This window comes from Lucilia sericata, unplaced genomic scaffold (assembly GCF_015586225.1).
Source record: "Lucilia sericata isolate MDLA Ls3-8-SP2 unplaced genomic scaffold, ASM1558622v1 Contig000235F_arrow, whole genome shotgun sequence".
Taxonomy (NCBI): Eukaryota; Metazoa; Arthropoda; class Insecta; order Diptera; family Calliphoridae; genus Lucilia; species Lucilia sericata.
In genome coordinates, this window is record NW_023994262.1 from 48097 (window position 1) to 61231 (window position 13135).

At 27.8% G+C, this 13135-nt stretch overlaps 1 protein-coding gene across 9 annotated transcripts in view; it reads right to left on the bottom strand.

The window, feature by feature from the left end:
* LOC119602497 (polypeptide N-acetylgalactosaminyltransferase 5) overlaps window positions 1-13135 on the bottom strand; it is a 118580-nt gene that overhangs the window by 39314 nt on the left and 66131 nt on the right. Inside the window, exon 1 of one of the 9 annotated variants that reach the window (XM_037954046.1) lies at window positions 3759-4001. The exons of 7 other annotated variants lie outside the window; for them this stretch is intronic. The gene's annotated coding sequence lies outside the window, so the exon portion shown is untranslated. Of the gene's footprint in view, window positions 1-3758; window positions 4002-13135 lie in introns of those variants that run through there. One more of the 9 variants, XM_037954044.1, reaches the window with a different exon arrangement.

Below are 13135 nucleotides of genomic sequence, written 5' to 3' on the forward strand. Positions count from 1 at the left end.
AATGGCCAATAGTCTAGTCAATAGAATAGTCAAAAGGCTAGTCAATAAATCAGTCAATATACTAGTTAATGGACTATTCCATAGACTAGTCAATAGATTAGACAATAGTCAGAAAAATAGTCAAGAGACAAGGCAATATATCAGTCAAACGACTATTCAATAGACAGCAAATTAGACAGTACACTTGTCAATAGACTAGTCAATAGATTAGACAAGTCAATAATCAATGGATTATTCAATACGAGTCCGTAGACTAGCCAGTCAATAGACTAGAACATAGACCAGTGAATAGACAAGTCAACAGACTAGTCAATATACTATTAGATGCATGAATGGACTAGTCAAAAGATAACCTACTCTATGGACTAGTCTATGCTAAATAACAATCTAAATTAAATCAAATTAAAAGCTAAACAAATATGGATATCCATCCATCCTCAAAACAACACGGTTTCCACAAATATCTCTCTCTATTAGTTGACATTTATACATTGACATGTGACCTAACAAGAACAACTACATATGTACATCCAAATAATCAAAGTTGTCAAATAAATTTCAAATTAAAGTCATTATAAATCAAATGTCAATTAAACTAGATTTAAACTTAAAAATATATAAATACTAAACACAATGTTTTTTCACTAAATATTTAATTCAATAACAAAACTTCAATAAAATTCCCACCATAAATTTCATGAAATTTAATTTAAAATAAAAAAAAATCACTGAAAAACACACACACAAATCACCATGATAAAATCTCATCTAATTGTTGTTTATTAATTGAGACACAGACACACATATGAACAAATACACACGCACACACTCACTTATACAAACACCGGAAGGAAACAAATTTTAAACAACTAAAGTTAATTAAACTTAATATTGATGTTTTCTTTCTATGTATTGAAAATTAAAACAACTACAACAACTATTTCACCCGCAAAAAAATGGTAAAATATTTTAATTTTTAATTTATTTATTTTTCTCTATACAACAAAGACTGTCTGTCTAGCTAAGATTGTATATAAATAAAATTAATGTTGAATTATTTATGCTGGATGATGAAGAGAAGGTGGATGGGGGGGGGGGGGGGTGCTTACTAGAAGAAGCTGCTGCATTTGTGTATGCTTTTGTACATTAAATATGTACATATGTATGTATGTGCATGTGCACAAGTATAAGTGCAGTTGCTATACATTTTCTATTAGATTAACGATTAAATTAGTTCATTAGTTTGACAAATTAAATATATTTATCTGCATGTCTGTGTATTTAAGTATAAATTAGTTCTTATTTGAAATAATAAATCACTAAATAAACGTTAAAATATTACCCAGATTAAAAGACGAGGGTAGATTTTGATATTAAGTATTGCAAATTTTTCATTAAAAAGTAGATGTTCACTAAAAAATCCAATTTTTTTTTACTGAAAATCCAATTTTTCATTAAAATTCAAGTCTTTTAATTACAAATCAGTTTTTAACTCCTTAAAATGCTATTGTGTAACTAAATTTAATTTAACCACTTACTTAATAATGACAGTTTTTGCTGGGTATGTAAAAATATTTAAAAATATCTCACTATTTGTAGATACAGTTGTGTCTAAGTAAATGACATTTTATAGTAAATATTGGTAGTATTTAAATAAACAACATGTGCTGTTTTCCAAACCTCTTGATCTTGAACTTTAATTTGTTTCCCTTAAAGTACAAGAGTTTTTGCTCAAGGCTTTTATAGCAAACTATGGGAAGAGCATTTATTTTGAAGTAAATTTTTAAAGTCTTATATAGCGAATCAGGCATGGACAATTCAGTACCTTAGTAATTTTTCAGTACTTTTTGATATCGCAAAATACCGAGTTACCCCCACGATTTATTCCGTACTTTTTCAAACTTAAAAACTTTTGATTATTCTATAGTTTAGTCTATAGTCTAGTCTATAGTCTAGTCTATAGTCTAGTCTATAGTCTAGTCTATAGTCTAGTCTATAGTCTAGTCTATAGTCTAGTCTATAGTCTAGTCTATAGTCTAGTCTATAGTCTAGTCTATAGTCTAGTCTATAGTCTAGTCTATATTCTAGTCTATAGTCTAGTCTATAGTTCTAGTCTATAGTCTAGTCTATAGTCTAGTCTATAGTCTAGTCTATAGTCTAGTCTATAGTCTAGTCTATAGTCTAGTCTATAGTCTAGTCTATAGTCTAGTCTATAGTCTAGTCTATCTACAGTCTAGTCTATAGTCTAGTCTATAGTCTAGTCATAGTCTAGTCTATAGTCTAGTAGTCTATAGTCTAGTCTATAGTCTAGTCTATAGTCTAGTCTATAGTCTAGTCTATAGTCTAGTCTATAGTCTAGTCTATAGTCTAGTCTATAGTCTAGTCTAGTCTAGTCTATAGTCTAGTCTATAGTCTAGTCTATAGTCTAGTCTATAGTCTAGCCTATAGTCTAGTCTATAGTCTAGTCTATAGTCTAGTCTATAGTCTAGTCTATAGTCTAGTCTATAGTCTAGTCTATAGTCTAGTCTATAGTCTAGTCTATAGTCTAGTCTATAGTCTAGTCTATAGTCTAGTCTATAGTCTAGTCTATAGTCTAGTCTATAGTCTAGTCTATAGTCTAGTCTATAGTCTAGTCTATAGTCTAGTCTATAGTCTAGTCTATAGTCTAGTCTATAGTCTAGTCTATAGTCTAGTCTATAGTCTAGTCTATAGTCTAGTCTATAGTCTAGTCTATAGTCTAGTCTATAGTCTAGTCTATAGTCTAGTCTATAGTCTAGTCTATAGTCTAGTCTATAGTCTAGTCTATAGTCTAGTCTATAGTCTAGTCTATAGTCTAGTCTATAGTCTAGTCTATAGTCTAGTCTATAGTCTAGGTCCTATAGTCTAGTCTATAGTCTAGTCTATAGTCTAGTTCTATAGTCTAGTCTATAGTCTAGTCTAGTCTAGTCTATAGTCTAGTCTATAGTCTAGTCTATTAGTCTAGGTCTATAGTCTAGTCTATAGTCTAGTCTATAGTCTAGTCTATAGTCTAGTCTATAGTCTAGTCTATAGTCTAGTCTATAGTCTAGTCTATAGTCTAGTCTATAGTCTAGTCTATAGTCTAGTCTATAGTCTAGTCTATAGTCTAGTCTAGTCTAGTCTAGTCTAGTCTATAGTCTAGTCTATATTCTAGTCTATACGTCTAGTCTATAGTCTAGTCTATAGTCTAGTCTATAGTCTAGTCTATAGTCTAGTCTATAGTCTAGTCTATAGTCTAGTCTATAGTCTAGTCTATACTATAGTCTAGTCTATAGTCTAGTCTATAGTCTAGTCTATAGTCTATAGTCTAGTCTATAGTCTAGTCTATAGTCTAGTCTATAGTCTAGTCTATAGTCTAGTCCATAGTCTAGTTTATAGTCTAGTCTATAGTCTAGTCTATAGTCTAGTCTATAGTCTAGTCTATAGTCTAGTCTATAGTCTAGTCTATAGTCTAGTCTATAGTCTAGTCTATAGTCTAGTCTATAGTCTAGTCTATAGTCTAGTCTATAGCCTAGTCTATAGTCTAGTCTATAGTCTAGTCTATAGTCTAGTCTATAGTCTAGTCTATAGTCTAGTCTATAGTCTAGTCTATAGTCTAGTCTATAGTCTTGTCTATAGTCAAGTTTATAGTTAAATATTAAAGAAATAAAATGTCAATAAAAGACGTACCTCAAACAAAGTTTTTATTAAGTTTATTTTTTCAATTAAAAAAATGTAAATTAAATAAAAATAAAACTCACAAACATAAATAGCACTTTTTTTGAACATTTGTTTAAGGAAACCAAATTTTAATCATAAACTTTTTTCATTTTGTAATTTTTAAAACCACAATTGTTTGCACATTATTGTTCTAAATATAAAACTTTACTATATTTACGAATAATTTTCCTTTATTCCTTAAATATTTAAAAAAAAGAAAGATTTTTCTCCGAATGAAAAGTCACAAACCGACGTCAACATATAACAAATGTTTAAAAACTACTGCCAAAACAAAATACAAATAAAAATTGATATTTTTCTAATCAAAAACAGAAACTGAAACAAAAACAAAAAAAAACTAGAAACAAGAAATAAAGTAAATAATAAATAGTTTATTTAAGTGAAAAAAAGTATCTACAAGTACAATTACAACAAAACCACTAAATATTAAAAAAGAGTATGAGTAAAAACGCCAACATATAGTAGGTGACGTGTTGATTATTTTTTTGGTTTGATTTTGTTTTATTATTATTTTTTTTTTTCATTTTTAAACAACGATATGTGGCGGTACTTTCACTGATAACAAATTTTATTAACGTAGAAAACAATTAGAGTAACGGCTGCCTATTCAAGGCTGTGTTAACAGCAAAAACAACCACAACAACTGCACAAACTGCCAACATCAACTTCAACACCAATCAACAGCAGCAACAGCAACATTAACAATATTTATTTTATACGCTTTTTTATCAAAGAGAGAAAAATATACAGAACTATTTTAAAACTTTTCTAAACTACATGACAAGCATACATAAAAATGGAATATATTGATTAAAATTTTTTTGGAGGAGAGCGTTTAACAAAAATAAAAGAAGAAAAAAACTTATACAAAAATATCTTTCGTTAGTTGTCAAAATGTCATTTACTATCGATATTAAATTATCAGATTTTTATTTCAAAACTGACTTAGTTATTTGGTGTTAGAAAAAGCACTTAAATTAAATTTCAATTAAAAACATAAAATATACCTTTTTTGATGTGAAACACAAAACTACAACTTTAGTGCAAGCAATTTTTTTAAAAAGTAATATTTTTACGTTTCTATAGAAAAGTTATGTTATAACAAGCAACTTTTATATAGAAATCTTGTATTATAACAAGCAACTTTTTTCTTGGAACTTTTTCCATTAAAAAGATGTCTATTGAATGGTTATCTTGATCAGAGCAATTTTTTTATAGAAAAGTTGTCTTGATCAGAGCATCATTTTCTATAGAAAAGTTGTCTTGATCAGAGCAACTTTTTCTATAGAAAAGTTGTCTTGACCAGAGCAACTTTTTCTATAGAAAAGTTGTCTTGAACAGAGCAACCTTTTCTATAGAAAAGTTGACTTGAACAGAGCAACTTTTTCTATAGAAAAGTTGTCTTGAACAGAGCAACTTTTTCTATAGAAAAGTTGTCTTGATCAGAGCAACTTTTTCTATAGAAAAACTGTCTTGATCAGAGCAACTTTTTCTATAGAAAAGTTGTCTTGATCAGAGCAACTATTTCTATACAAAAGATGTCTTGATCAGAGCAACTTTTTCTGTAGAAAAGTTGTCTCGAGCAGAGCAACATTTTCTATAGAAAAGTTGTCTCGATCAGAGCAACATTTTCTATAGAAAAGTTGTCTCGATCAGAGCAACGTTTTCTATAGAAAAGTTGTCTTAATCAATGCAACATTTTCTATGGAAAAGTTGTCTTGATCAGAGCAACATTTTCTATAGAAAAGTTGTTTTGATCAGAGCAACTTTTTCCATAGAACAGTTATCTTGATCAGAGCAACTTTTCCTATAGAAAAGTTGTCTTGATCAGAGCAACTTTTTTTATAGAAGAGTTGTCTTGATCAGAGCAACTTTTTCTATAGAAAAGTTGCCTTGATCGGAGCAACTTTTTCTATAGAAAAGTTGTCTTGATCAGAGCAACTTTTTCTATAGAAAAGGTTGCTCTGGTCAAGACAAAGTTGTCTTGATCAGAGCAATTTTATATATAGAAAATATCAAGCAACTTTTTCTATAGAAAAGTTGTCTTGATTCGAGCAACTTTTTCTATAGAAAAGTTTTCTTGATCAAAGCAACTTTTTCTATAGAAAAGTTTTCTTGATCAGAGCAACTTTTTCTATAGAAAAGTTTTCTTAATCAGAACAACTTTTTCTATAGAAAAGTTGTCTTGATCAGAGCAATTTTAATATATAGAAAATATGTGTTGAGCAGAGCAATTTTTTTTATAGAAAGATGGTCTTGATCAGATCAACGTTTCCTGTAGAAAAGTTGTTATGATTAGAGAAACTTTTTTATAGAAAAGTTGTCTTGTACAGAACAAGACAAGTTGTCTTGATCAAAGCAACAAATTTCTTCTCCCCCTAAAGCATAAATCCAATATTTTTAAGTTACATTATCTACATGTAAACTGCCGTTTTTCATTAATACATAGTTTTACACTTTTGGATGCTGTTGTTATTTGTGTTGTATGCAACACGTTTTTCTCTTCTTTCTGGCTTCATATTGTTCATTTGTGTGCTGCATGTTTTACCTTTTTAATTTAAAAACATTTGCTTACAATACAACATATAATTTATTCAAGCATATAATTTAGTATTATTTCATTCAATTTACAACTGCATTTCTACATGATTTTCATTTCTCTTAAATTACACTAAATACAACGACAAAAAATGATTGTGTTGCTGCTGCTGTTGTTGCAACAAGAACAACATAGGGAATGCTGTAAAAAATGTAAAATAAAATCCTTTATTTGTCATTTACCCTCATCCTGTTAAGTTTGTTGTGTGTGTATTTTTACACTTTGCTATGTTATTTACTTGTCTGTCTGCATGTCGGCACATTTGTTTTCGTTTTCAATCCCCGGCCCTTTTTTCATATTATTTACTGAAAACAGTGGGGTCTTTAAGTGAAGACACATTTTATTATTGAAATTTATAACATTTTGAAGAACTTAATGCAAATAGGGTCGGTATATAACTACCAAAATGCAAGTTTTTTTTGCTAAAATATGCATTTATATGCAAAAATATGCTTTTATATTAAAAATAGATTTTACACTGATTAATTTTGTTTACACTTGAAATTTAATTTTAATTTATTTTCCACTGTTAATAAACATTTTTTTTTGCTATTTTCCCTCGGTTGTTGTTGCATATTTTATTATTGCAACATTTTTTTGTGTCTTTTACATACCAAAAAAACACAGAATTAAAAAAACGACAAGATGATATAAAAAAGTTTTACAATATTTTTTCCTTTTTTTATACAATATTTTTTTTTTTCGTCCAGTTTTATTCTATAGCTACTTTTTTTGTAAATGTAAATAATTGCCTTAACTAAAGTGTCATTGCCTGCTATGTTGTTTTTACTGGAGTTGGAGTGTTTTCTTTTTCATTACTTTTTTTTTCTAGTTTTAGTTCTTCATCCGTTTGGATCTTTCAGTTCGCTTCAGTCTTCGTCATTTAATTGAATTTAAATGGTGTCACCCCTTTAAATTTTTATTTAACTTTTATCATTGGATTTCGATAACAGCATGAATAGGAAACAGAATTTTGTTATTAAGGGGAATTTTTTAAAAGTTTGTCAGTAAAAACTAAAATCTTAAATTTTTTCGCTAAGAAACTTTGTAAAAATTTATAGCATAATAAATATTGAAAAATATGTTCTCTTAAAAGCAATTCTTGTAATGTATAACAAGGCAACATTTATGTTAATAGCTTTCTTATAGAAGAAGTTGCTCTGTTCAGGACAACTTTTCTATTAAAAAAGTTGCTCTGTTCCAGACAAATTTTCTATAGAAAAAGTTGCTCTGTTCAAGACAAATTTTCTATATCAAAAGTTGATCTATTCTAGATAACTTTTCAATAACTTGCTCTAATCAAGACAACTTTTTATAGAGAAAATTGCTCTGTTCCAGACAACTTTTCTACATAAAAAGTTGCTCTGTTCCAGACAACTTCAACTTATAGAAAAAGTTGCTCTGTTCCAGACAACTTTTCTATAGAAAAATTTGCACTGTTCCAGACAACGTTTCTATAGAAAAAGTTTCTCTGTTCCAGACAACTTTTCTATAGAAAAAGTTGCTTTGTTCAAGACAATTTTTCTATTGAAAAACTTGCTCTGTTCCCGACAACTTTTCTAGAAAAAAATTTGCTCTGTTCATAGTAGCTCTACTCAAGACAACTTTTCTTTAGAAAAAGTTACTCTGTTCAAGAAAATGTTTCTATAGAAAAAGTTGCTCTGTTCCAGACAAAATTTTTATAGAAAAAGTAGGTCCGTTCAAGACAACTTTTCTATAGAAAAAGTTGCTCTGTTCAAGACAACTTATCTATAGAAAAAGTAGCTCTGTTCAAGACAACTTTTCTATAGAAAAAGTTGCTCTGCTCAAGACGAATTTACTATTGAAAACGTTGCTCTGTTCCAGACAAATTTTCTATAGAAAAAGTTGCTTTGTTCAAGACATCTTTTCTATAGCAAAAGTTGATCTATTCAAGATAATTTTTCAATAGAAAAAGTTGCTCTGTTTAAGATAACATTTTTATAGAAAAGTTGCTCTGTTCCAGACAAATTTTTATAGAAAAAGTCGATCTGTTTAAGACAACTTTTCTACAGAAGAAATTGATCTGTTTAAGACAACTTTTGAGTCAAGACAACTTTTCTATAGAAAAAGTTGCTTGAGTCAAGACAACTTTTCTATAGAAAAAGTTGCTTGAGTCAAGACAACTTTTCTATAGAAAAAGTTGCTTGAGTCAAGATAACTTTTCTATAGAAAAAGTTGCTTGAGTCAAGATAACTTTTCTATAGAAAAAGTTGATTGAGTCAAGACAACTTTTCTAAAGAAAAAGTTAGTCTGTTCAAGACATGAATTCTATAGGAAATCTTGCTCTGACTGACAAAGTTTTAATGAAAAAGTTCTTTATTTTTGTAAACGTTAAGGTTATTTCCATAAAATATTTCTTAAAATTCATAATTTACTCACTATTGTTTATAAAAAATCCATGAAATATACCTGAAAATATAAACAAAAAATAAAATAAATTAGTTATTTTGTACGAAATTTTTGGCATTTTACAATATTTCTTGTATAACACTATTTATACAGTATTCAAACCTGTAACCAATAAAAAGTTAATTAAATTTTATATAAAAAAATCTTGAAATAAAGATAAAATAAAAAAACAAAGCTGAGCCTTTACTGAGGTGTGCCCATTTTATGCAAAAATAATTCTAACAGTAAAATATTTATAGCAAAACTGTTATGAGTCACCAAAACAAAAACTTAAATATTTATATTTAATCTTGACTTTATTAAAACTTGAAGGAAAACCTGTAATAAACCAGAAAATTAACTTGTCAATTAAACTTTCTAAAAAAAACCCACTAAAACGCCGCAAATAGTTTAAATATTTAAAAATAAAAGTTGTTACTAAAAGCAACAATTAAAATAGTTTTTGAAAAAAATCACGATTTTTGTTAAGTATTAACTACAATTAAAGCAACAAACAAGCAAACAAAATGTAAAAACATGATATTTTTATAAAACTTTATGAACTTGATGATAAACTATAGTGTTTCTGTAAGACAAAAAAAAAATGTGTTAATTAAGTAAAGCTACATTTTTACTCTCTATATATTTTATACAAAGTAATAATAAACGTAATAAACCTGAAATATTGTTCAAATTAATTAAAGAAAATATATAAAATAAGAAGAGAAAAAAAAACACTTCTGTATAAGGTCAACAATTATACATAAAAAATGTATAAAGAAAAAAAATTACCAACAAAATAAAATGTTTGCCATCATTAAAATGTATTTAAAAAGATAAACAAAAAAATGAACAAAATAAAAATGATTGTCAAAACAATCATTGACATCAATTTCAATTTGTAGACACGCACCGCTTTTATACCAAAAATAAAATTATATATTTAAATTATTAAGTTGTTGCTCATTTGGTCATAGAGAATATATTCGCTTATAGAAGAAGATTATAATTTGATAGTTTTAAAATCAATTGAACTTGAACATTAATTTATATAATTGTCTTGATTAAAGCGAATATTCATAAATTTATTTAAAGAATCGTGATTTATTTTTATTAAAAAACTGTCGAAAAAGTTTGTGGAGTCAAGACAATTATTTTTTAGAAAAAGTTGCTTGAGTCAAGGCAACTTTTCTGTAGAAAAAGTTGCTCTGATCCCAATAATTTTTCTATCGAAAAAGTGGCTCTGTTTCAGACAACGTTTCTATAGAAAAAGTTGATCTGTTCTAGACTAAAAAAAGGCAACTTTTTCTACAGAAAAAATTGCTTGAATCAAGACAGCTTTTCTATAGTAAAAGTTGCTTGAGTCAAGACAACTTTTCTATAAAAAAACTTGCTTGAGTCGAGACAACTTTTCTATAGAAAAAGTTGCTTGAGTCAAGACAACTTTTCTATAGAAAAAGTTGCTTGAATCAAGACAACTTTTCTATAGAAAAAGTTGCTTGAGTCAAGACAACTTTTCTATAGAAAAAGTTGCTTGAGTCAAGACAACTTTTCTATAGAAAAAGTTGCTTAAGTCAAGACAACTTTTCTATAGAAAAAGTTGCTTGAGTCAAGACAACTTTTCTATAGAAAAAGTTGCTTGAGTCAAGACAACTTTTCTATAGAAAAAGTTGCTTGAGTCAAGACAACTTTTCTATAGAAAAAGTTGCTTGAGTCAAGACAACTTTTCTATAGAAAGAATTGCTTGAGTCAAGACAACTTTTCTATAGAAAAAGTTGCTTGAGTCAAGACAACTTTTCTATAGAAAAAGTTGCTTGAGTCAAGACAACTTTTCTATAGAAAAAGTTGCTTGAGTCAAGACAACTTTTCTATAGAAAAAGTTGCTTGAGTCAAGACAACTTTTCTATAGAAAAAGTTGCTTGAGTCAAGACAACTTTTCTATAGAAAAAGTTGTTTGAGTCAAGACAACTTTTCTATAGAAAAAGTTGCTTGAGTCAAGACAACTTTTCTATAAAAAAAATTGAATGAGTCAAGACAAGTTTCGATAAAAAAGGTTGCTTGAGTCAAGATAACTTTTCTATAGAAAAAGTTGCTTGAGTCAAGATAATTTTTCTATGGAAAAAGCTTCTTAAGTTAAGATAACTTTTCAATAGAATAAGTTGCTTGAGTCAAGACTCCGATCAAGACAAAGTTGCTGTAAACAAGAAAACTTTTCTCTAGAAAAAGTTGCTTGAAACAAGACCACTTTTGTACAGAATCAAGACAACTTTTCAATAGAAAAAGTTGCTGTAGAAAAAGACTTAAATGTAGAATTTCTGTAAAAAAAATTTAAAAATAAATTTCTATAAAAAGGTCTTAAATTTTATTACTCTCTCAATATCCACATTTAAATTGCCAGTTTTATTTAAACAAAAATAAAATATACAACAATCGCATACACACATGAAATTTATTGCAGGAATTGTGGTTTAAAAATAAAATTTAATTGAAATTCTCTAGAGTTTTTCTTTGTGAAATTGACACAACTAAAAATTATTGACTTGAATGCACAATAAATTGACGCTTCAGTGTCAAATTAGCACACATTCCCGGAATTATTCGTCATCTCGAGTGTGAGAAATTTACTTGTTTTTTTGTTTTATTAAATGCAGTTTAAAGAACTGAAATAAATATTTAACACTTTATTTGTCAACATTTAATATATTTTAATAAATTTAATTATCTTTAAAATTTACTCATAAAATATTTGTTTTTAAACACCAAAAGAAACTGCATTTGTTTTTTATAAACTTTTTTTTCCGCTTTTAAATCAAGTCTTGGGTTCATTGACTGGTCATTTATAATATTTAAAATGAAAAGAGAGATGAGTAAAAAAAAATAATAATAAAAATTATAATAATAATCACAAACATAAATTACTGGTTTTTGGCTGTTTTTGGTATTTTTTCATTCATTTTTATTTAATGTTTATTATACTACAAAAATGTTGTTCAAAAAAAAAAAAAGTTGTTTAAAAAGAAAATATGCTGGTTTTTATGTACGCAATATTGTATTGTTATACACAAAAGAAAATCAATTAAAATAATTGTATATACCGTTTTTAGACTTAAGAATTTGTTTACTTCTTTATGGCGATTTTACAAATTGTTTTCGTGATTTGTTTTGTGAGGGTGGTTTTATTATACTTGTTGACATTGGTCACAGAACTTTCTTTTCGAAAAAGTTGTTTTAAATAATATTACGCCTTGAAATTATATTATGAGTTCAAAGACCAAAGTAAATTTGTTTCATAGAAAAGTTATGTGGAGCAGAACAACTTTTTCGAAAAAACAATCTCTGGAAATGAGTATCTTTAACTTTAGAAAAGATATCTGAAAAATAGCAACATTTTCTATAGAAAATTTGTCTGGAACGGAGGCACTTTTTCTATAGAAAAGTTGTCTGAAACAGACAACAGCTATCTAAATCAGAGCCACTGTTATTATGGAAAAGTTGTCTGGATCTGAGCAACTTTCACTATAAAAATTTTGTCTGGAAAAGAGTACCTTTTACTATAGGAAAAATGTATGGAAAAAAACAACTTTTTCTGTATAAAAATTGTATAGAACGAAGCCACTCTTTCTGAAGAAAAATTGTCTGAAAAGCAGCCAATCACTTTATAGAAAAGTTGTCTGGAACAGATAAACTTTTTCTATAGAAAAGTTGACTGGAACAGAAAAACCTTTTTAATCGAAAAGTTGTTTGGAACCTTTCCTATAGAAAACGGAGTAATTTTTTCTATACCGAAATGCCTGGAGCAAAGTTGTTTTGATAAGAGCAACTTTTTCTATAAAAAAGTTGTTTTTATCAAAGCAACTTTTTCTATAGAAAAGTAGTCTAGATCTTGAGTAACTTTTTCTATAGAAAAGTTGTCTTGATTATAGCAACTTTTTCTATAGAAAAGTTTTCTTGATTAGAGCAACTTTTTCTATACAAAAGTTGTCTGGATTAAAGCAACTTTTTCTATAGAAAAGTTGTCTTGATCAGAGCAACTTTTTCTATAGAAAAGTTGTCTTAATCATAGCAACTATTTCTATAGAAAAGTTGTCTTGATCAAAGCAAATATTTCTATAGAAAAGTTGTATTGGTCTTGAGCAACTTTTTCTATAGAAAAGTTGTATTGACTAAAACAATTTTTTCTATAGAAAATTTATCTTGATTGGAGCAACTCTTTCTATAGTAAAGGTGTTTTGATTAGGGCAAAGTAGTCTAGATCTTGAGAAACTTTTTCTATAGAAAAGTTGTCTTACTTAGAGCAACTTTTTCTATAGAAAAGTGTTCTTGATTAGAGCAACTTTTTCTACAGAAAAGTTGTATTGATTAGAGCAACTATTTCTATTGAAAAGTTGT